Source organism: Panthera uncia, chromosome D4 (genome assembly GCF_023721935.1).
Source record: "Panthera uncia isolate 11264 chromosome D4, Puncia_PCG_1.0, whole genome shotgun sequence".
NCBI classification, from domain to species: Eukaryota; Metazoa; Chordata; class Mammalia; order Carnivora; family Felidae; genus Panthera; species Panthera uncia.
The window spans coordinates 49,961,253-49,983,142 of NC_064807.1; the positions used below are offsets into that span (position 1 = coordinate 49,961,253).

Consider the following 21,890-nt stretch of genomic DNA (forward strand, 5'->3'; position numbering starts at 1 on the left):
TATGGGAACTGTAAATATTTGAGAGTAGCGGAAGTTTACAGGGTATTTTAGGACACCCTGAACATAAAGGACTTGATGCAGAGGACAAGCGAGAGTCACTGAAGGGTTTTACATAGGGAGTCACAAGATCATATCTGTAATGTTGGAGAGGATGATTGGAATGTGGATACTAGCAATAGTTAACTTGGCATTAGGTGATAGTGGACTCAACCTACATAGTGGCATTAAGGGTGGGAAGAAGCATAGAAAATCTGATGATAGTGCATGCCCTTCCCCAGAACAAAAGAAAAAATTTGTAGTTCAAGAAAGAAGGAATAATAAATCCATTGATGCCTTCCAGTGGTAAATAGGTTATTTGCAAAGTAAGATTAGCTCCTAGAAAAGTTCCATAGCTGAACCTTTCTATCTGTTCTCCTTCCAGTGCTCACAAGTGTGGATTGCTTCTCTAAGTATCATTGTGCATGCATGCAGCTTCAAGGCTAAACAGCAGAACTGGGGAGGGACCCTGGTTCTGTTGTGTCAACTATCTGAAGCATCAGGATGTAGAAGTATCTTTTGTAGGAGCCAGAAAAGATATCAGGTGTTAGTCTAGGAAAGAAATTGTCTAGAAGGGCAGAAGACAACTTTCCGGACCTTTTTTCCTACTACCTTTATTAAGCCCTTGTTCCTTTCTTTCCCTTGGTTTCACCCAAGAGCGTTGTGTTTTGCCCTTAGCCTGAAGTAAACAGACATTGTATTCTGTTCAACCTCTGATGTTAATTCTGCCTCTTAAGTCACCCTTTCGTCTTCTTCATCTTGCTCATATATCTCACACACATACATGCATGTGCACACAGACACACACACACACACAGACACATACACACATCCTACATTTTTACTCTGGAAGCTCTATCATAATGCTCGGGGTCTATTCCTAATTTTGCATCTCTGTCATGCAACACAGGTTTTACTGTCAAAAAAATGTTGGAATGAATGCAGGTGTGCTAGATATGAAATGAGAAATAGTGTTTCATATTTATAGGAACACCGACTGAAATACCTGAAGTCGAAAGAAGAAAAAAAAACAGAGTAACTGTACCAAGAGGAAGAGAGGAGATGCCAGTATGATAAGTGTGTCTTAGTCCAGTCAGTCTGCCATAACCAGATACCACAGACTGATTGACTTAACTAACAGAAGTTTATTTTCTCATAATTCTGAAGACTGAGAAGTCCAAGATCAAGATGCAGGCTTATTTGGTTCCTGGTAAGGATTCTTTTCCTTGCTCACAGTCAGCTGCCTTCTCACCTCAACGGTGAAGAAAAAGAGAGAACTCTGGTGTCTCTTCCTTTTCTTATAAGGACACAGGCCCTATCGAGTTAGGGCTCAAACTTATGACCTCATTTAACCTTTATCTCCTCCTCATAGGTCCTATTTCTAAATACAGTCACATGGGGGATAGGGCTTCAACACATGAATTTTAGGGAAACACAATTCATTCCATAGCAATATGCCTATTTAGTGAATCTCTGACAGATGTTCACAAACTCAGTGCTTTTATGTTCAAGTGTTTCCCAGCTTTTTTACATCCATTATCAGCTTTTAAAATGTCATGCATTAGGCATGTGGGCAGTGCTCTAGGGACTAGTGGTTTGTTGCACTGCAAGAGTCTGCACAATGACCTACAAAGAGGCTTGCTGTTTAAGCCAGATGACCTACATTTGAAGTCTAGTTTTGACACTCCCACTTTTGGGCAAGTAAAGTTATTTACATTCTCAGTGCTCATCTATAAGATAGAGATAATACATCCTGCCATGTTGTTGTGAAGCCTGAAGGAGTGACATGTATGGAAACATTTGAGGTACGAAAGATGTTCTACAAGTACACGGCCTTTAGACTTCATTCAATCTAGTCACTTGTCTCAGCAACCATCAAGATTTCATTTCTTATTGGTAGTGTGCTGATAATTGGCATTTACTGTGTGCCAGACAGTGTTATAAGTCACTTTAAGTTTATGTCGTATCTAAATTAATCTTCACAAACATGAAGTAGCTGTTATTATTACTCTCAAGAAACAAAGTCAGCTTCTACCGACATAGAAGAACCTAGTGGCTATTGTTCAGCCTATTCAGAGACAGAAAAAAAGCTAGAATATGTAAGACAAGAAGTCCCTAAATTCTGAGAAACTACTTAAAATTTTTCTTAAGTTTCTTTATTTATTTTGAGAGAGGCAGAGAGAATGTAAGTGGGGAGGGGAAGAGAGAGAGAGAAAAAGAGAGAGAGAGAGAGAGAGAGAGAGAGAGAGAATATCCCAGGCAGGGTCCACACTGTCAGTGCAGAGCCCGGCATGGGACTCAAACCCACAAAACCATGAGATTATGACCTGAGCCAAAATCAAGTCAGATGCGCAACTGAGCCACCTAGGTGTCCCAAGAAACTACTTTTGATTTCATTGAGATTCCTAAGATTATGGAGGAAGGTGGCTGGCATTAACAACCTCTAATGACTGCCCCTACTTCTGAAAGGGGTGGTCTGTTAGTTTCCTATTTCTACTGTAACAAGAAGCAAGACCATCGTCACCACAGTAAACCAAAACCAAGCACAACCTGAAATAGGAGAGAGGGGTGGGGGCAGAGACTATGAGGAAACAAACACCAAGCCTATAAGGAAGTGAATGGAACAAACATGCAGAAAAGAGGCAGAGATTTAGGATGTCCTTCATTAACAAGCTCTTTATTCCTTATTAGATACCTTTCAAACTCCTGCTTCTCGCAACCAGAACAGTTTTAATTAGAAGCATGCTTGAGCAGGGTGGAGGCTGTACCTGAAAAATCCTCCACCTACCCTAAAACCCCATGAAAGCATGGAAAGGGGTTGTTGCAGGCGTCACAGAGGATGGGAGGCTTGGAGGGTAAAAGATAAAGAAACTACAGGCATGGACAGAAGTCCTAAAATCCAGGAATGCAGGGATTTCATACTATCCCCATATGTACTGGAGTTTCCCTACTCAATAATTTGTTGTCATGTTTCTGCTCTCCCAATTCCAGCATTGCTGTGACCAAAAAACAAACAAACAAACAAACCCAAAAACACAGCTCTGGTTCCTGTGAAGTTCTGATGGCTGAAATGCAGTGAAAACAGCATCTACACCATGGCATCAGCTGCCACTGCTATATCTGACGTTACTGAGTATTCACCAGGTACTGTGCTAAGCACTTTCCCTGCATTATCTCACAGAGTTCATACAAGAAGCCTACAAAGCAGAAAGTAGTATTATTTTCATTGTAAACATCTTAACATTGAGGTAATCTTAACCTACATGCTGAATGTTTCTGTGATGGAAATACATTAATCCTTTTAACATAAATCCATAATAAAACTAACACATTTACAGGCAGAAAAAGGAGCTTTGGAGAGAAATTTTAGGGAAGGATAGAGAAAGGAGTTCCAAGGGTTTGCAGTGATGAAAATGTATGGTCTGGCTTCAATTCATTGTCTTTAGGCATGAATTTCTTTAAATTTTTTTTTCCCCTGAAGCTTTCTTCTAGCTCCAACTCCTTTTTTTCAGTCTGACAGAAATGTCTTGCTTTTTCATCTTCTACAAATGAATGTTAAGGAAAAGAATACTGGCTGAAATACTGCCTTTTGCCTATGGCCTATAGCTCACATGCATTCATGGACTGCGGAAACAGGGGCTTGGGGCAGATGCCAACTCCTGGAGTCCAGCATATGTCATTCCAAGCTTGAAACTCTTCTCTTTGACTGTGGTTATTAGAATCAGCCTCTAGGTGCTCACCTGTTTTAAACTATTTTTTAAGTTTATTTATTTATTTATTTTGAGAGAGAGAGAGAGAGAGAGAGAGAGCGAGCATGAGCAGGGTAGGGGCAGAAAGAGAGGGAGACAGAAAATCCCAAGCAGGCTCCATGCTGTGAAGTGCAGGGCCCAACATGGGGCTCCAACTCATGAACTGTGAGATCATAACCTGACCCGAAAACAAGACTTGGGCACTTAACCAACTGAGCACCCCCAGGTGAAGGCTTTAATTCAGCAGAGGCAGTTTCCCCTTCAAAGATTCTCTTTGATTATAGTTTTAAAGACAGCTTAAATATTTCAAATGTTTATTTTATATATGTAAAAATGAGACATGTTAGGATCATTGGAGTTTATCAGTGAATGAAAGTGGGAAACCATGAAGCATCCAATAATACACTACTGAAGTCACTGCTTCACCTGCTTCACATTGCCCACATTCTTCCTTTCAATTCTGGAAAGATGTGGAAGATCACTTTCCTTAAAATGCATTTATATCTGCTATTTTCTCTTATATGGCAGGACCATACTGTGAGGCAGAGAGCTGAACTCTAGGGGAGTGGAAAATTGGAAAGTGAGATATAACAGGAGAAAAAAATTAAAAAAATATATTCTTCTTGTTGAGGCTTTAAAAGATATCACCAACTTTCTGGCTTGTACATGGAAGCCAGGAGACCATAACATGAACAACCCATCCACTTCCAGGAAAAGAAGGTACATTTTGAAGAGAGATGCAGAGGGGATAGGACCATCTGTGAACCACCAGTCCAATCTAGAAATGCCATACAATGCAAGTACTTTGACATACAGGCCTTTTAACGACAGAATGATTATTAGAGTGTTTCAGTTTTGGGGTGTCTGGGTGGCTCAGTCAGTAGGAGGCTGACACTTGATTTCAGCTCAGGTCATGATCTCTGGGTCATGGGATCGGTACTGACACTGGAGCCTGCTTGGGATTCTCAGTCTCTCTCTCTCTCTCTCTCTCTCTCTCTCCCTCTCTTACTCTCTCTCTTTCAAAATAATACATAAACTTCTTAAAAAAATAATGTTTCAGTTTTACTCTGTGTATAACTAGTGAGGAAATAGTTTTCACTGATTTATTTAGTCTAGTATGTATATATTAAGAATCTCCTGTATACTGTGCCTGGTGTGTTTTATCTTGTTTAGCCACTAGTAATTTCCTTTATCTTTAGGGAGTATAAATTATTCACTTAAAGTCAGAAAATCTTAACTTCTTTATCCACCTACTTTTTCAATGGCTAAAATCCAGGGCTAGTATAAAAGTTAGCTGGTTTCTACAAACTCTGCTTAAAGATTTTACTAATCCTTTATAGTCTACCAAGCTAAGGGAAATCATATCCAAATGAAAGAAATATATAATGTAAAAAGTTGACATTTTTTTGTTTAAAATAAAGACAATAAAATAAATATTTGCTAAGGTATTGGTGTGGATGCACTAATCAAGGGCTTACCAAGGCTAACTTTTTATAGACAAACAGAACAATTAAAAAATGCATATACCATGTTTCTGTTAAGTTATTCCAAGGGCCATTTTCTTGGTAGAGGATTTGGATTAATTAGGGTGACAGCTGCTTGGTGTGAGCTACATTTCTAAAATGAGAACCCACTCAGAATTATGAGCTTTCATCCCTGCATTAATTGTAAACGTGCAAAAAAAGAAATGTTCCATTCTTAAAGATGGAGAAGTAGACCGAAATCAACACATAATAGGTCAGAATAGAACTATGCGAAATGACTTGCTTTCAGGTTACAAAATGCCACTCGTTCATGAGACTTTATACATGCCATTCCTTCTTTGTCCCACATCTCTTGCTCTGTTTCTCTTTCCATCACACACACACACACGCATGCACACACATGCACACACACACATACACACACTCTACATAAACATATGCACTTCTTCAAACTATTTATCACACAACTGTCTCATTTCAGTTTAAATGTAACCTCATACAGGGAGATGACTCTGATTTAAGTCTATTATTATGTGCTTCTCTTAGTTTCTCTCACTGCATCCTACACTTCCATCACAACACATGCCATACTGTAGATGACTGCCTGAACACATGTTTGTATCTTCCAATATACCATACATTCTGATGAAGTAGGAACCATATCTACACATACTTAGTCCATCTCTGATTCATAAAAGAAACTCACAAACTGGCTATGAAGTTAGTGCTTCAATGAAGAAATGTTAAAGAATGACTTGTAAGTTATAATGAAGTTTATTGAATGGATGAACATATTTAGTGACACAATGTGTCAGTCAGTTGAGGTGAGAGGAGGGTAGGCTGATTAATGACAGAATGAGAAAAATAACAGTCCACAGAGGCAAAGAGCCCTTCCAAACTGTCCCTAGGAGAAGGGGCACCCTCAGCAAAGCTTCATCCTTCTGGTTCTGCCAGTGGATGTGTGTTCATCATTGAAATGAGTGAGTTAAACTTCCTAAACCTGATATCACTGGACATTTGAATCATATAACAAACTCTTGTGGATCTGGTTCCAGGTGCTCCAAAGCAAACTTATGCTTATAAATCAACTATAAGGGGTTATGATGAGAGATTATTCTATGAGAGAGAGAGAGAGAGACAGAGGGAGAGAACCTTACTCTTATGCTCTAGGCACTTATGAATCAGATTCCTGGGCCTGCAGAACAGAGAGCAAGACCCTAGACTAAGGTAAATTCATGAAAGTAATGCCTGTAATGGCCTGTACATATGTCTGACCAACTGGGAATTTTGACAAAGCAATTCTGTCTGGTCACATCATTCAAACTTCTATATTAAAAGCTAAGCAAAGCGGAAACCCTCCAAACAGTAGCCTTTGAAATAGAAAAACAAATAGAAACCCATTAATTTGCTAATTGGTCTATATATCCTGGTATTGTTAGTAATTTAAAAGTTTTATTGAGCATAGAGTATGCCTAATTCTTAATTATGCCACAAGGAATATAGATGATGTGTTAAGTAATGTTTTTAAAATTCAGGATTTATTAAAATTTTTTAACGCTTATTTATTATTGAGAGACAGAGAGAGACAGAGCGTGAGCAGGGGAGGGGCAGAGAGAGGGGGAGACACAGAATCTGAAGCAGGCTCCAGGCTCTGAGCTGTCAGCACAGACCCCCACACAGGGTTCGAACTCACAAACTGTGAGATCATGACCTAAGCTGAAGTCGGATGCTTAACCAACTGAGCAACTCAGGTGCCCCAAAGTCAGGATTTATTTTATGGAAAAAATTGTCATGCATTCTGAATTAACTTATGTCAAATTACACTATTATTTGGTCAGATGGGAATTGTTAATCCTTAAAGTCCTTACACAACTATATAAAAAAAGAACATTTAAAAATTAAATGCAGGGGTGTTTGGATGGCTCAGTCAGTTGAGCGTCAACTCTTGATTTCAGCTCATGTCATGATCCCAGGGTCATGGTATTAAACCCCACCTTGGGCTCTGCTTGGGATATTCTCTCTCTTTCTCTCTTTCTCCCTCTCCCTCTGCCCCTCTCCCCCACTTGCCCTATATCTCTTCCAAAAATAAATAAAATAAAATAAAATAAAATAAAATAAAATAAAATAAAATAAAATACATTATTAAAAAGTAAATGCACATAAGACTGAAAATTCAATTAAATTCAAATTAACAAAATAAAGGACAATTAATGATATTACTATTTTGAAAGTAAAACCACTATTTGTAACAAAAACACTAAAACATGGAAGTGATTGTTAAGGAAGTTTTTTTTTTTCTTTTTCACATGTGTATACTGTCTGGTTTATGTAATGTTAGCTCAGGGAGAAAGAGAGACAATGAGAATAAGGGGCAGGGGGAAGACAAAGATGCCTTGTCTATTTTGTTAATCACTCTATCCTTGATGTAAGATGCCTGCACATGGTAATTGCTTGATAAAACCTTGTACATTTAATAAAAAATAAATTTTCTGACTGCTTTTCATTATTTAAAATTCTGTGTAGCCATTGCTGATGCAGTGGCATTGTTTTGCATTTACTTAGTGGTAAAGCTTCATTTTCCTATTCAGTAACTTTCTGTCCTTTATTCATTAGTCTGGAGCAATAAGATTATTATTATTTGGTATTATTGTAAATTCAAACATGGTCAAATATGGTCAAACAAGCAACAAGGCTATTATAATGCAGTCATCAAGATCCAAGTTATACATATATTCTTATTTTCAAACCATGGGGCAAAACTATAACCAGAGTTCTGGATTGGACCTTGGAACAGAAAAGAACATTAATGAAAAAACTGGTGAAAGACAGGCCAGAGTTTAGTCAATAGTAATGAACCAGTTTTGGCTAATGTGCCATAGCAACACATGAAAATAACATTAGGGGAGACTGAGGAGCATAGCGAAATCTCTATAATATCTTTGAAATGTTTTGGCAAAGATACATGTACCTCAATATCTTAAAACTTGTTTTTTTTTTAAAAGTAAAGACAAAATTTAAAAAAATTTTCTTTGGTATTCTCCAGTGTCCCCAGAGTTTTATGTCAATTCTAGAAATACTGTGCAAATCATGGTTCTTTCACAAAGCAATCTATAATCCAGTTGAGACAAAGGAGACACAAACTAATCTGAGAACAGATAAGTGATATTGAATAGAAGTACAGTAAGATACCAGAGAAAAAGGGATGTGGGTATATAAACTATGGTCATCAGATAAGACTTCATGGACCTCTTGAGGTGGAAACTGATTTTGTTGATATATACACGCTTCAGATAGGTAGGGGGCAGAGAAAATATTCCAGGTAGGGGAACAGGATGAGGGAGAGTATGGAAGAAGACATGATGACAGTGGATGAAAGGACTAAAACTGGACAGGAAGTAAGGATTAGAAAAGAATGAAATGTAAGATTAGATAAGGTAGCTGAGGTTTGACAGTGGTGGGCTATGAAGCTGAGATGGTTGATTAGCCCTGAAGAGGAGTAAATTACATCTGACTGTGCTTTGAGATCCATGAGGGCAGCAAATGAGTCTTATTCATCTCTTTGTGCTCAGAAACCAGCACAGAACTAGATGCAAAGAGTATTTCTTAATGTGGGGCAAATAATTTTGCACATACATCTTTGCATACATTTTCATTATAAATTGAGATCACTTCCTAGAAGTAGGATTTCCTGGATATATATAATCACTAATACCTATTGGCAGGTGGCTTTCTATTGTGTAAGGTGACTATCTGGCCACACCCGCATCAGTGAGTGTATTGAGAAGAATTCAATTCACTCTACGCATTCCATGTATAGCAGGTTTTAACATAGGGAACTTGAGGCTTACATATCATTGGAAGGTCCCAGAAAGCAGATTTGACTGTCATCCAAAATCTCAACCTATAGCAACACCATCTGTGGTTCTCAGTAGGTCACCTAGAAGCTTCTTTGAGCCTCAATAACCTCTGACGACACCCACAAACTATTTCAGTCTGCAGCCTAATGCAGATGATCTTCAAGAGGCTAACCCTGAGGCCACTTCAAAGTCTACACCTGCCTTGTGTCTAACTGTAACTGCCTCCAGAGAAAATTGTCCCCTCTTTCTTTTCTTCCTTCCAAAGCTCTCCCAAGTTCCTCTCATTGGCAGACCGGGACATGGAGCCACAGGAGAGGGAGGTTCTTAGAAATATAGTTTTAACCTCTCCATGATTCAGACAATCCAATACAACATCTTCAATGAAACACTGGTAACCTAATGAATGGATGTCATTGTTGTAGAAATTTTATTACCACTCATGCAATATAAATGATATATCAAATATTTAAAAATCTGCTTTATAATGTAATGACTATGAGATAAGATCCTAGTTCAGGGACAGTCTCACTTCTGGACCATATGTGGTAAGTCATTAGGGCAAACACTGAGTTAGTTATGGTTAGTCTAAGGAGGGTTCCAGATCTAGTTCACTCTTATTAAGGTGTTTATTTCTAGATCCTCTCCATCTCAGACACTTGATCTGTAGATGACCTGTATTATCTCCAATAACTCTAAGCTATACTGGATGAAGCTTCTGGTTTGGTCTCAGCCTAGGTTCCAGTTCTGATAGTGAAGGTTAAGGGGCCAAAACGCCTGTGAATATATTGATATCACATCCTCAGTATGAAGACAAACATCTTAAGGGCAGGAATGACACAACCTTCACTCTTACCTGTCTTCCAAAGTGAGAGAGAGAGGCGGGGCGGGGGGGAGAGCGAGCTATGTGTCACTTTCTGGTTGAAAATATTTTTCCATGGCATCTCCTAGTATTAGAGATAAAACTCTAACTCTTCAGTATTGCATTCAAAAATCTTCACACCTAACCTTCAAACCTGTCTTTCAAACTCATCTCCTACTAGCTCGTCATGTGCCTTCTGCAGTCCAGTCACAAGCACTCCTTTGTTGTGCTTCTGTATGGATGCCCTCCTAGGATGTTCTTACCTGGAAGATTTTCTCCTCCAAAAAAATTCCATCTGAGATTTCACAGAAATCTCAATATACCAGCCTCCTTGAAACTTCCCCCCAAAACAACCTCTTTTCCCTAAATTAATTGTGACCCTTATTTCTACAGCACCACAGAACTTTGTCTATTTATCTATAGTAGCAGTTTTCATACCAAATTTAAATTGTTTAGATAAGATGCATATCTTCTCTATTAGATAGCTATATCATTAAGGGTGAAATAACCTACATTTTACTCTTAGGATTTCTATCACCACGTAGATTATGCTCAATAAAGGTTTAATTGCCTGAATTTAATAAAATGGCTGACATTTGTATAATACTTTAGAGTTTACAAAATGCTTTTGCATGCATTCTTCCAATTAATTCTTACAACAACCCAATGAGGCAGATATTTTTATTATTTCTATATTGCAGATAAGGAAATTAAAGCTCAGGAATATTTAGGATCTGTTCAGCACACCAAAGACTCACCACAAATGCTTCCTGATTGATGGCTTAATGTAGACAAGTGCTCACTGCTGTCTGTGCTTTTATAGGAAACAAAAACACAGGCAGTCTTCATTCTTGAGCTTGGTGTCAGTGGCCTGTGCTTCACATATGCTATTCCATCATTAAAAACACAATAATCACATTTTCAATCTTTCCTTACAACTCCGCACACAAATATGAGTCAAGATATGGTTCTGGCCTCATCTTTCTTACCTTTCTTGTAAAAGTAGCACCATAATACTCACTTGCCAAGCCTTCTGAATCTAATATAATTAGGTAGCATTTGCAAAGTCCTAAGCATCCCTTAAAATTTAGGAGTTGTATAAATGCAAATGTTATTATGGAAAGGTGGAGATGGCACTACCAAATGTACATTTCTTATTTCAACATGAAGGATTCCTTCTGTTATCTTCTGATAATATTTTACCACTGTGCTGCGTATTTAGATACAATTAGAGACAGCTTCATAATGGATGGGGATTTGAGTACACATATGAACAGAAACAGGACAGAAAACTTGGGGTATAACTAGCTTGTTGCAATAGGGCTTACAAAAAGTTCTGAATCAGAACTGGCCAAATTTCTAAAAGATTTTTCACTCTGTATCCCAGTCACTCCCAGGGCTTCTAGGGAATTAATTTATTCCTTCTAGTTGTCTAACGTCAGATGCTTCAGGAACTTCTGGGTTAACATGTATATGTTCAAATCCCCAATCCATTGCTAACTTCTATGCACCTTTCTGAGCCCCAGCATCTTTCTCTGTTAAGTGGAAATAAAAGAAGTAGGTACCTGTCTCATAGGATTCTTTTGTAGATTACATGTAATGATGAACGTAAACCTTGGCTTAATGCTTGAAACATATTAAATGTCAAAAAATATTATGATTTACAGTGGTGGCAATAAAATAAGAGAAGCAATAAAAAGAATGGCTTCAGAATTCTAAGGGACCAGGTGTCCTCTTGGGCATTTCAACATATTCTTAAAAGAACTTTCTGAGGTAATTTTCAGCAGCATCCCCATTTTACAGGCCAGAAAACTCCAGCCCAAATCGTGGGTGATTTGGAGGTCTCACTATGCACTATTGACACTGCCAATATAAATGGCCTGTGACTTATGATGGTTCGGCTTCATATTTTCACTTTATGATGGTGCAAAAACAATACCATTGAGTAGAAAACACACTTTGAATTTTGATCTTTTCCCAGACTAGTGATATGCTGTAAGATCTTCTCTCATGATGCTGGACAGTGACAGCAGGCCTCGGCTCCCAGGCAGCCACACGATCGCGAGGGTCAACAACTGATATGCTTACAGCCATTCTATACCCATACAACCATTCTATTTTTCACTTTCAGTACAGTATTCAATAAATTCCATGAGCTATTCAACACTTTAGTTTAAAGTAGGCTTTGTGTTAGATGATTCTGCTCAAATAATGGTATTGTAAGTGTTCTGAGTGCATTTAAGGTAGGCAAATCTAAACTATGATGTTCAGTAGGTTAGCTGTATTAAATGCATGTTTGACTTACGATATTTTCACCTTATGATGAGCTTACTGGGACATAAGCCTATCATAAGTCAAGGAAGATCTGTAATTCATTTATTCTACAGCCAACCACTTATTCTTTGCTTTTTCGTTCTTCTTTTTTAAAAGGGGGCATCTGTTTTAGACCTCCCAATCTCCACCAAGTGTTCTGAAGTCATACAAAAAACTATGCAAATTAAGATTTTTCTTCCTTTTACTGCCCTCTGGACAGATCCTGAAGCCTTGGGGCCATGAAGCCCACTTGTAAATCATTGCCAACAATCAGCCTTCCATCACTTTATCTCTGCCTTGCTCCCTGAGCTTTAACAGGCTGAAACTGATTGGCACAGTGCTATCTGCCTGACACTTCAGGGCATAAACCATAGGGTGAAATCAAGCTGCAGACACTAGCAGATCCCGCAGTGTTATGATAAAACTTAAATTACAACTCAGAGAAGACAGTGTATACGTTATATTAAAATGTCTGGGCTCTTAGTCTTGCTCTTAAATAGCAAGAGGAAACTTGAAACCACAGCTTACAGTCTCATTGAACTTGTAGGATTAAATGTTGCATATGAATGGAATACACATTCAAAATATATAGCAAAACGGCAATAGATACTTCTGCAAAAACTTGCTAAATATTAAATATGGATAAAGGCTCTCAGTTAATTTACACACCAGAGATGTTTTGATTTTAAAGTACTACAAGCATTAATATTCATTACAGAAATAAGATTTGATAAGCAAAGAAGGAACATGCACAAAGCGTTGGTGATAACAGGAAATTATCTTCTCAATGTTTAGAGAACATTTTGCTCTCCATCCTCACAAGTTAGAGTTGACACTGAAAGTTATGTTCCCTCTAGACTGTGGGTTTTCTTCTATAAATGTGCTCTTTTCATAGCTGGATTCTTGTGTTTTTATTCTAGTGATGACAATATAATTGATTCTAGTCAAATTCATATTATGGATGTTATTATTGATAGCTGGAGGGTTTCCAATCCAAGAAACTTTCCAGTGGGAAAGAGGAGTCAAGTGAATAATCTAGTGCAGCAAAATTACATCTATTAGTTTCTTTCTAAGTTGGAAATGATACATACTCCACTTTCAATTTTTCTGAATCCATGCTCCATTGAGCTATATCGGTTTTCACCTTTAACATCAGCCAAATAGATTTGAAAGGAGATGAATTGAGATTCAAAGGATTATATAGTTTTTGAAGGTATAATAGAGCCAACTAAAATGAATTGTAGTTAGAGAGGGAGGGAGCCAAACCATAAGAGACTTTTAAAAACTGAGAATAAACTGAGGGTTGATGGGGGATGGGAAGGACGGGAAAGTGGGTGATGGGCATTGAGGAGGGCACCTGCTGGGATGAGCACTGGGTGTTGTATGTAAACCAATTTGACAATAAATTTCATATAAAAAATAAAATAAAATGAATTGAGTAGCAGCTTGGAGTGTTAATTTTTTTAAATGAATGGAATTGGTGACTATTAGAACCACTTATTTAAAGGTCTTCTCATATTTTATTAGAAACCTATACTTGAAAAGATTTATAGCATGGCCAATAGATTCTCTTAGAGCTGGACCACTGTGTGTATGTGTGGAAGCATTCTGTTTTAACTCATTTTTTTTATATCATAAAATGGATATATAGGATTTCCCCTTAAATAATTACTTACAGAAATATACATAATCCCAGGCTTATGATTACTTATTCACTTTGCTTTCTTTCTTACTTTTTTCCTCACTGGGAAAAACATGGTTTCTAAGAGTGCCAATTAGACAGGAATTTGTGGCTAGAACTCTTTGGTATATTAAATGAGGGAGAAAAAAAAAAGAACCAACTCCTAAATTAAATGCTTGAAGTGAATCATCTATTCTCTTCTTTAAGTGTGTTAATATAAGGACAACTTAGGTAATCACAGGTTCAGAAGTCTATAACAGTATTAGCCCTCATATCTGTATTTTCTATCCTGATCATTGATCTGCCACTCACGATGTGACCTTGGGTGAGCAGCAGTCTTCTGGTGCTTCACTGTGGATTAGGGAAGCAAAAGCAGATAACTTTTCTATAAGCCAAAGACAGCTCTTCAAGGTTGGAAAAGCACTGGGAAAACAGGGGAGAGTCTGCTTTATCAGCCACCATTGGGCTGCCTCTATTGCAGGTGCTGACTCACTCAGGTGAACTTTCTTTCAGTTGCTATGTGGTCAGGCATATTGTCAGAGATAAGGAAGGTTCCTGGTGAACTCAGCAATACTTTGCTGGAGCATCTGTCCTATTAATGAGTGTGAAGTTTTGTATTTTTGGATTGTAAATGAAATTTCCACATATCTATTATGCATGTGAGAATAAAGATACACATGTGTGAAAAGCATTTACAAATTATCCCCTCTGTTTAGTATTTGCATGCTTGCTGCTAGAATCTTTCTTAGCAAAAGGCAGAAAGGCCAGTTCCTTGACATTGCTTCCCTGTTCTGTTTTTTCATCTCCCTTCACTGTGTTCTCCTTCCCATTTCATCTTCTTTTTAGTTTCACTCAGGTATAAAGGATTGTTAACAGCATAAAGGTCAGCTAAACAACATGGTTCAAAAGATAGAATTCAAGAAATAGCTGGAGAGTAGAAGATTTTTGTAGGCAACAGGATGGTTGCCAGTTCCACTTATTCAATAAATATCATTTTTTTTCCTATCCTCTCCCAAGAAAGAGAACTCCAGGAGTATCACCACACACACACACACACACACACACACACACACACACATTGAAGGATGCACACTATTTGCGGAAGGGATGAATAAACAATAGACTGTTCACTAGTCTAGCCAATGTGGTTATTCAAATTGGAAGCTATATGCCAACGTAGTCTCCTATGCACTTTCATAGAAGCAAAAATCACATGAGAAATGTAGATTGTGTTAATATGTTTGGAAATCTACTGTTTTGATGTTTGTTAGTCTCCACTCAGATGGAGACTCATTTCCTAACCCTCTGCTGTAGAGACTAAGGTAAGTTGCTACCACTGTCCAGCAGAGATGGATGGATGGGGAGGAAAACAGCAAGCACAGGAAGTCTAGGACTGGGCCTCTTTGGGGCTGTTGCTCTTACTACCAACCAGCACATCCACTGATTTCAGATTATACTTTCTGAGCTGCCTGCAATAGGCATCAAAATTGCCAATAGTTTGTCAAGCAGAAACATTAAACAAGAAGTTTTCTATGAGCAGGGTTTGGAGGATTAATCAATTCCATTCATTGTTGTTTGAATAATGCCTCATTATTAAACACCTCAGATTTTCTAGGCAAAGGGGATGGCTTAGGCCAGTGGCTCCCTAAGTGTAATCCCCAGACCAGCAGCATCCATATCCACTGAAAAGTTGTTGGAAATGTAAATTCCTAGGCCCTGTTCCAGACCTATTGAATTAGAAATGCCAATGGTGGGGCCAGAAATCTATGTGTTAGTAAGCCCTTCAGATGATCCTGCTGTACATTCAAGTTTGAGAACCATGGGCATAGGGAATTTTGTGAAGCCCAGTGAAAAGTTTTCAAACTGACAGCAAGGACCAAACTCTGCTTACAGTTCATTGAAAGTCACAAAACATTAAGGCCTATTCAGATTTCTCTGACAATGTCAGCAGCAGGGCCAATTCTTGTGTCCCAGCATCCAGAATTGTAGGGAATAAGCTTAGGAATTCCCTTAGCTTGCACCGATGGGTTAACAAGGCATAAAGAATTAGAAAGACATAGGATGTACACACCCAAGTTTGGGTAAACAAGATTAGGTAAACGGGGCAAAGGCCCCCAGTATAGGACAAGCGGGGCAAAGGTCCCAGTATAGGACAAAGGTATAGGAACAGGGAATCTCAGGATGAAAACATCCAAGATGAGGTAAACAAGATTAGGTATTCAGGGTGGAAACGCCACCCCCCCTCCAAATTTACAATAGCAGAAAGCTGCTTTGGCCAAACAAATTAGGTAAACAGGTAAATAGGGCTATAGACCTCAGCAGGGCAAAGTTGCCCAGAGCACAGCTAATTAGCAAAAGAAAGGTGTCTTGTTGACCCTGAGGTAGCTTGCTCTGTCTTTCTTGTCCCCTAGACCAGTTTAAGTAAACAGAGGTGATGCCTCACATTTGCTATAAATAACCTTCCAACCGTGCCAGGATTTTGTTTTGTATTAACTCAACCCCCTAACACCACATATCTTCAAAATGCCCTTTCCCTCACGCCCATGAGTTAATGTTCATGATTTCATTGTCTTTTTGTGCACACCCATCACCATGTTTGTAAGACTTCTGATCCTACATCACCATCTTTGTAAGACTTCTGATCCTAATAAAAACAGAGCAAGGGTCCTTACTCTGGCCTCTTGCCTCCTCCTGACATTAGCCTCTCTCACATTCTTTTTTTTTTTTTTTTTTTTTTTTAATTTTTTTTTTCATCGTTTTTTTTTAATTTATTTTTGGGACAGAGAGAGACAGAGCATGAACGGGGGAGGGGCAGAGAGAGGGAGACACAGAATCGGAAACAGGCTCCAGGCTCCGAGCCATCAGCCCAGAGCCTGATGCGGGGCTCGAACTCACGGACCGCGAGATCGTGACCTGGCTGAAGTCGGACGCTTAACCGACTGCGCCATCCATAGCCTCTCTCACATTCTTAATCCTGTGTCCTGCTTTCTTGCTGGACAAGAGGGAACTCCAGACCCAGAGTCTACAACAGAGAATCACTGCTGAGTTAGTGTGCACAGAATGTACCTTTCATGCAGGGAAGAGCAACTATGATGCATGGTTGAAATCTAGTTCACTGCATATTTTTGTAGATAAAGTTTTACTGGAACACAGCCACACTCATTGATTTGCTTTGTATCTATGATTGCTTTCATGCAGCAATGGCAGAGCTGAGTCATTGCAGCAGAGACCTTATAGATGAGAGTTCCATAATGTGGCTACAGAAAACTGTGGCAAGGACACTGCATGGCATTCCACCATCAGATTGAGATCAAGCCTGTAAATATATAAGTATCCATGCAGGGAAGTATACAGGGTACCATCAGCCCACACTGGTATCTTCTTGGGAATGAGCTTATGTAAAAATATACTATTTTGGAAGGCTGCTTGAAGAGCCCAAGAAGATGGGGCTCATCATAGTAAAATTTGGGGAAGGAAAAAGAAGAAAAACAGTTGGAGTAAGATTGGAAAATTCATATGTTGCAGTTTCCTTCTCATGCAAAAGAGAGACATTACCAACCAGTCATGATGCTCCTGTTCTCAGAGCCCTAACTGGGTTCACAACCCTTCTCAATACAACCCTCTAGGCAGACATTACTAATCTTTTGAAGTTGGTGCTTTAGAGTAAACTTATTGGTCATAATGTTCCTGGATTAAAGAACAAGTCCAGGAACGGTTTCCATGAAGTCACTCTCTACAACATATGTGGGAGAGTTCTGGGGGACTCAGGAGCGTAATCAGGAATGAGAGGTTCCCTATAGGAAGTATGAATTAGAAAGGAGGAGGTAGCCTCCTCTTTTCCAGAGAAGGAATGGAAACAAACAATATTCCAGGTACTTTCATATATGCTGTTTTAATCTTCTCTATACTCCCAAAAATTAGATTCCACCATCTTTTATGGTAACTGTAGCTCTTAATAACTTGTTAGAGGTAACATACCTAACAAATGACATGATGAGGCTCATCTGGTCAACACTAAAGTCGCTATTTTTCTGCTACCACTTCTACCACTACACTGTTTTGTCAAAGGCTGCATTCTTCACAAATCTTACTTTTGAAATTGAACTTGAAAGTATGGTTTATTTAAATGAATGACAAAGTTGGATTGAGGAAAGGAGAGAGAAAAGAGAAAAGAGGAAGACGGGGAGGGAGGGAGGGAGGCAGAGAGAAAGAGAGAGAGACTCAGGCGGATAGAGACACAGAGAAAGGTAGAGAGAGATAGGCTAGGGATATAATTCAGAAAGTATATAGAAATTTCTTCTAAAAGGAGAAAGTAATGACAATAGAAAACTTCAACATCAAACTTTCAAGAAGAAAGCTAAATGAAAAAGGCCTAAAATAACTACCTCTACACATAGTACAAGAAAACATCTGCTGCTTTGTCTGACCCAGGAGGCAAATATTCATGTACAAATTCTTCCTTCTCTGGAGAGCCTACTAATGGTGTTATGGCTAAAGAAGGACAGGAGGAATTAAAAAAAAAAAAATAAACTCTTTCCAAAACTTTGAAGAGACAAGATCAGAGCTGGATTTATGGGTAGGTGAAGTAGGCGATTGCTTTGAGAACTGTTAGGAAGGTCCAGCTACTCTGAAGTAGTACCCATCCTAGGTACCAGTTTTCCCAAAACAGCACCTTTTGAAAATTATTCCTTTGATCTAAGCATTGCCCTCTTCTGGATCTCCTTTTAAGGGTAACTAAATTTGGTAGTGATAACACATTCAATCAGAGTTCACCAGTGTGCAAAAAACAAAGAGTGACCAATAATGTCTTGCATGTAAATTTTAGGGTTTTTTTTTTCAATATTATACACAATGCAGAATGTTTGAAGCATTTTTTCAGGACTTTAAAACTGTAATAAAATCTGTCTTGTAAATACCGTAACACTATGCCAGTGTTCATCAGATGTGTTTCCTAGAATACTCATTCTACATAATTCCCCTTGATTAAACAGTATAATGGTAAAAAAAAAAAGTAAGTGTGGAAAATGTTGCCTATTTTATTCCCTTTATGGTATATAATAATTAGTAGAAGTCATCAGTGGCTCTGAGAAGCCCTATAGTAATGGTATTGAACCAATTTTTGCCCAAATGTATTTGTTCAAAAGAGTCTTCCCCTTCCACTCCTTGGCGGTCACATTCATCAGAAGACTGGAATGCAGTTTTGGAAACCGAGCTGCTAAAATACAATTTCTAGCACTTCTTTCCACTCACAGACTTTTTATCCCTTAGTCATATTGGAAGCTTTGATGGCTAAAGACACTCCTACAACTTTATAGTCCATAAGAGTTACCTGGAGGACTTTTCGAAACAGTTTTTAGACATGCTCAAAATCAGTTATTCTAAGTAGTGGTCAGGAAATTTGCACTTTTATATCCCACAGTCTGGCAACTTACATAAGAATAATTTATAAGAGTATATTTTGAGATATAAAAGAGATAAAAGACTCTCCACCTTAGGAAGCCTAAATTTTAATCATTAAATGATCTTATCTAGGTGGATTTGATAAAATCAGAGAGCAAAGTCTTACCATCACAGATGTTAGATTTTGGAGGACTTGTCTGTACCCAACTATCTTCTTTCATCTTCCATTTATCTGGCTAAAGCCTTTCTTCACCCTGTAACTCCAGAACCCCTCATCCCATTCTGGATCCAGCTTCATGCCCTTGCCTTCTTGACCTTATTGCATGACTAGACCTTTGACAGAAGCACATCTGATACCCATCCATCCCTCTGAGGTTCACAAACACATCTCCTTCTCTCCAAGGAGTCTCTGGGTACCGTATTCTTTCTCAGCTAGGATCCATGGGGTCCACACAAACATGAACAAGTTCAGGTTTCTTTTGTACTTCTTCTAGAGGGATAGAAGGGATAAAAATGGCATTACAGCATCTGAGGTGCTGGATCAGAGAAGAACTACCAGGAGAGAGTCATAATCCTTCATTTTATCTGTCTTTCACCCAGTCATTCACATCCCTCCTGGTCTCAGTGCTTGCCTTGACCTCATCTAATAGAAGAACTAGAATAGTCTGGAGAGATGGAGACTCCTATGCAAGCTAATATTTCTTAAATAAAAAGGGGATCCTACAGTACACAGGATAAGTCCCATGGAGGCTCTTGTCTTACTCTCTGACACTATGAGGTACAGCAAATGAAGTTGTATTGCTCCAGTGTCTGTTTAGGTTAATGCAATCATAAATGGGAGACATACTTCATTAAACAAATACTTTTGAAGACCTGCTGTAGGCCAGGTACTGCTCTAAGTCCCAGGGATTCAACAATGAAAAAGAGACAGAAAAAAAATCCCTATTCCCATAATGCTTATGTTCCAGACAGATGAGACAGATGATGAACAAAATAAACAAGAAAAATATATATTACACTATACAGAGATAGGTTTTATGGAGAAAATAATAATTAAAAATGACTAGGAAGTATTGATGTGTGTGTGTGTGTTTGGGGGGGGTATATAACTGTAATTTTATTTAAGGTGGTCCAGGAAGATTTAAGTGAGGAAAGAATAGTAAAAGGTAAGAGAAGGAAACCAAACAGATATCTGGGGAAAAACAGTGTCCCAGATAGAGGAAACACAGGTGCAAAGGCCCTGAGGTGGAAACGACCCTGGCATGTATGACAAATAGCCAGAATGCTGGAGAGGATGAACAAGAACAGGCCTAGCAGTAGATGAGATCAGAGAAACAACTGAGACAAAATCCCCAGGATTTTATAGGCTATTGTGTTTTTTTCCCTACCTTTTATTGGAGGTTTAGAGCAGAGAAATGGCATGATCTTGCATATGCTTAACAGGATCTCTCTGGCTGCTGTGTTCAGAACAGATGCAACGGGTCAGTAGTAGACACAGTAGACTGGAAACTGTAGCAGTCATCCAGGAAACAGATAATGGTGGCTGAGATGGGGATAGACACAGTGAAGGCAGATGTGGGTACATTTTAAAGAAAGAGCCATCAGGATTTCCTGACAGAAAATAAAGAGAGGGTTCAGAGACCACTCCCAGGTTCTGGGCTTGTACTACTAGATGACGAGAACTGCCATTAAACAAAAAGGGAAAGACTGCAGGAGGAACAATTTGAGGGTGAAGATCAGATTGGTTTCTGACATTCTAAGTTTGCAGCACATATTTCAAATCTAGAGTTCAGAGTAAAGATCTGGGGTGGGCACAAATGCTTTAAAATTAAAGAGAAGGAAGGAGTTACAAGTCTTTTGTGTTAGGCAAACACATGCAAGCTGACTAATTTAAACAATGGTGCACAATCGATTACTTCTTAATACATACATGATAGCATGATCTTTAAGGCTTTTCCATGGTCTAAACTTCTGATTTAATTTCATGCTAAAACTAGAAAAAGAATTTAAAGCACTGAAACTCCTTAGTACTGGATAATTGCCTTATAATTCCAAATGATGATTCACTCCTTTATCATTCTCCCTTATACTAGTCACCTCAGACATTTTCATAGCTTCTGGTCTCAGCTATCCAAGCTTGTAATTAGTTGCTCTTTAGAATAGGTTCATTAATCCCTTTAAATTTTTCTCTGCTGTTTGCTTTGGACTCTAAATGTTTCTACTTGGCCCTTCTTTAGGCCAAATCATTTCTTCTGCTGTCCAAAGCTTAGAGCCTTTGTACGGAACTAGATGGCTAGAGGGCTTTTCAAATGAGCTGCCCCCACACTAACTCCTAATTCCTTTTTACCTATTCACTCAAGGCTTCTCTTTCCATGTGGGTGAACATTACACTGCACTACCTGTTTTTTTAATAGTTCAGATAATTCCTTTTGATAAATAAAATACAGCATATATATACATGTATATATATATACATGTATATATATATACATGTATATATATATACATGTA

General features: G+C 38.5%; 1 protein-coding gene across 9 annotated transcripts in view; it reads right to left on the reverse strand.

Moving 5' to 3' along the window:
- LINGO2 (leucine rich repeat and Ig domain containing 2) overlaps nt 1-21,890 on the reverse strand; it is a 434,702-nt gene that overhangs the window by 197,100 nt on the left and 215,712 nt on the right. The window lies entirely within an intron of this gene.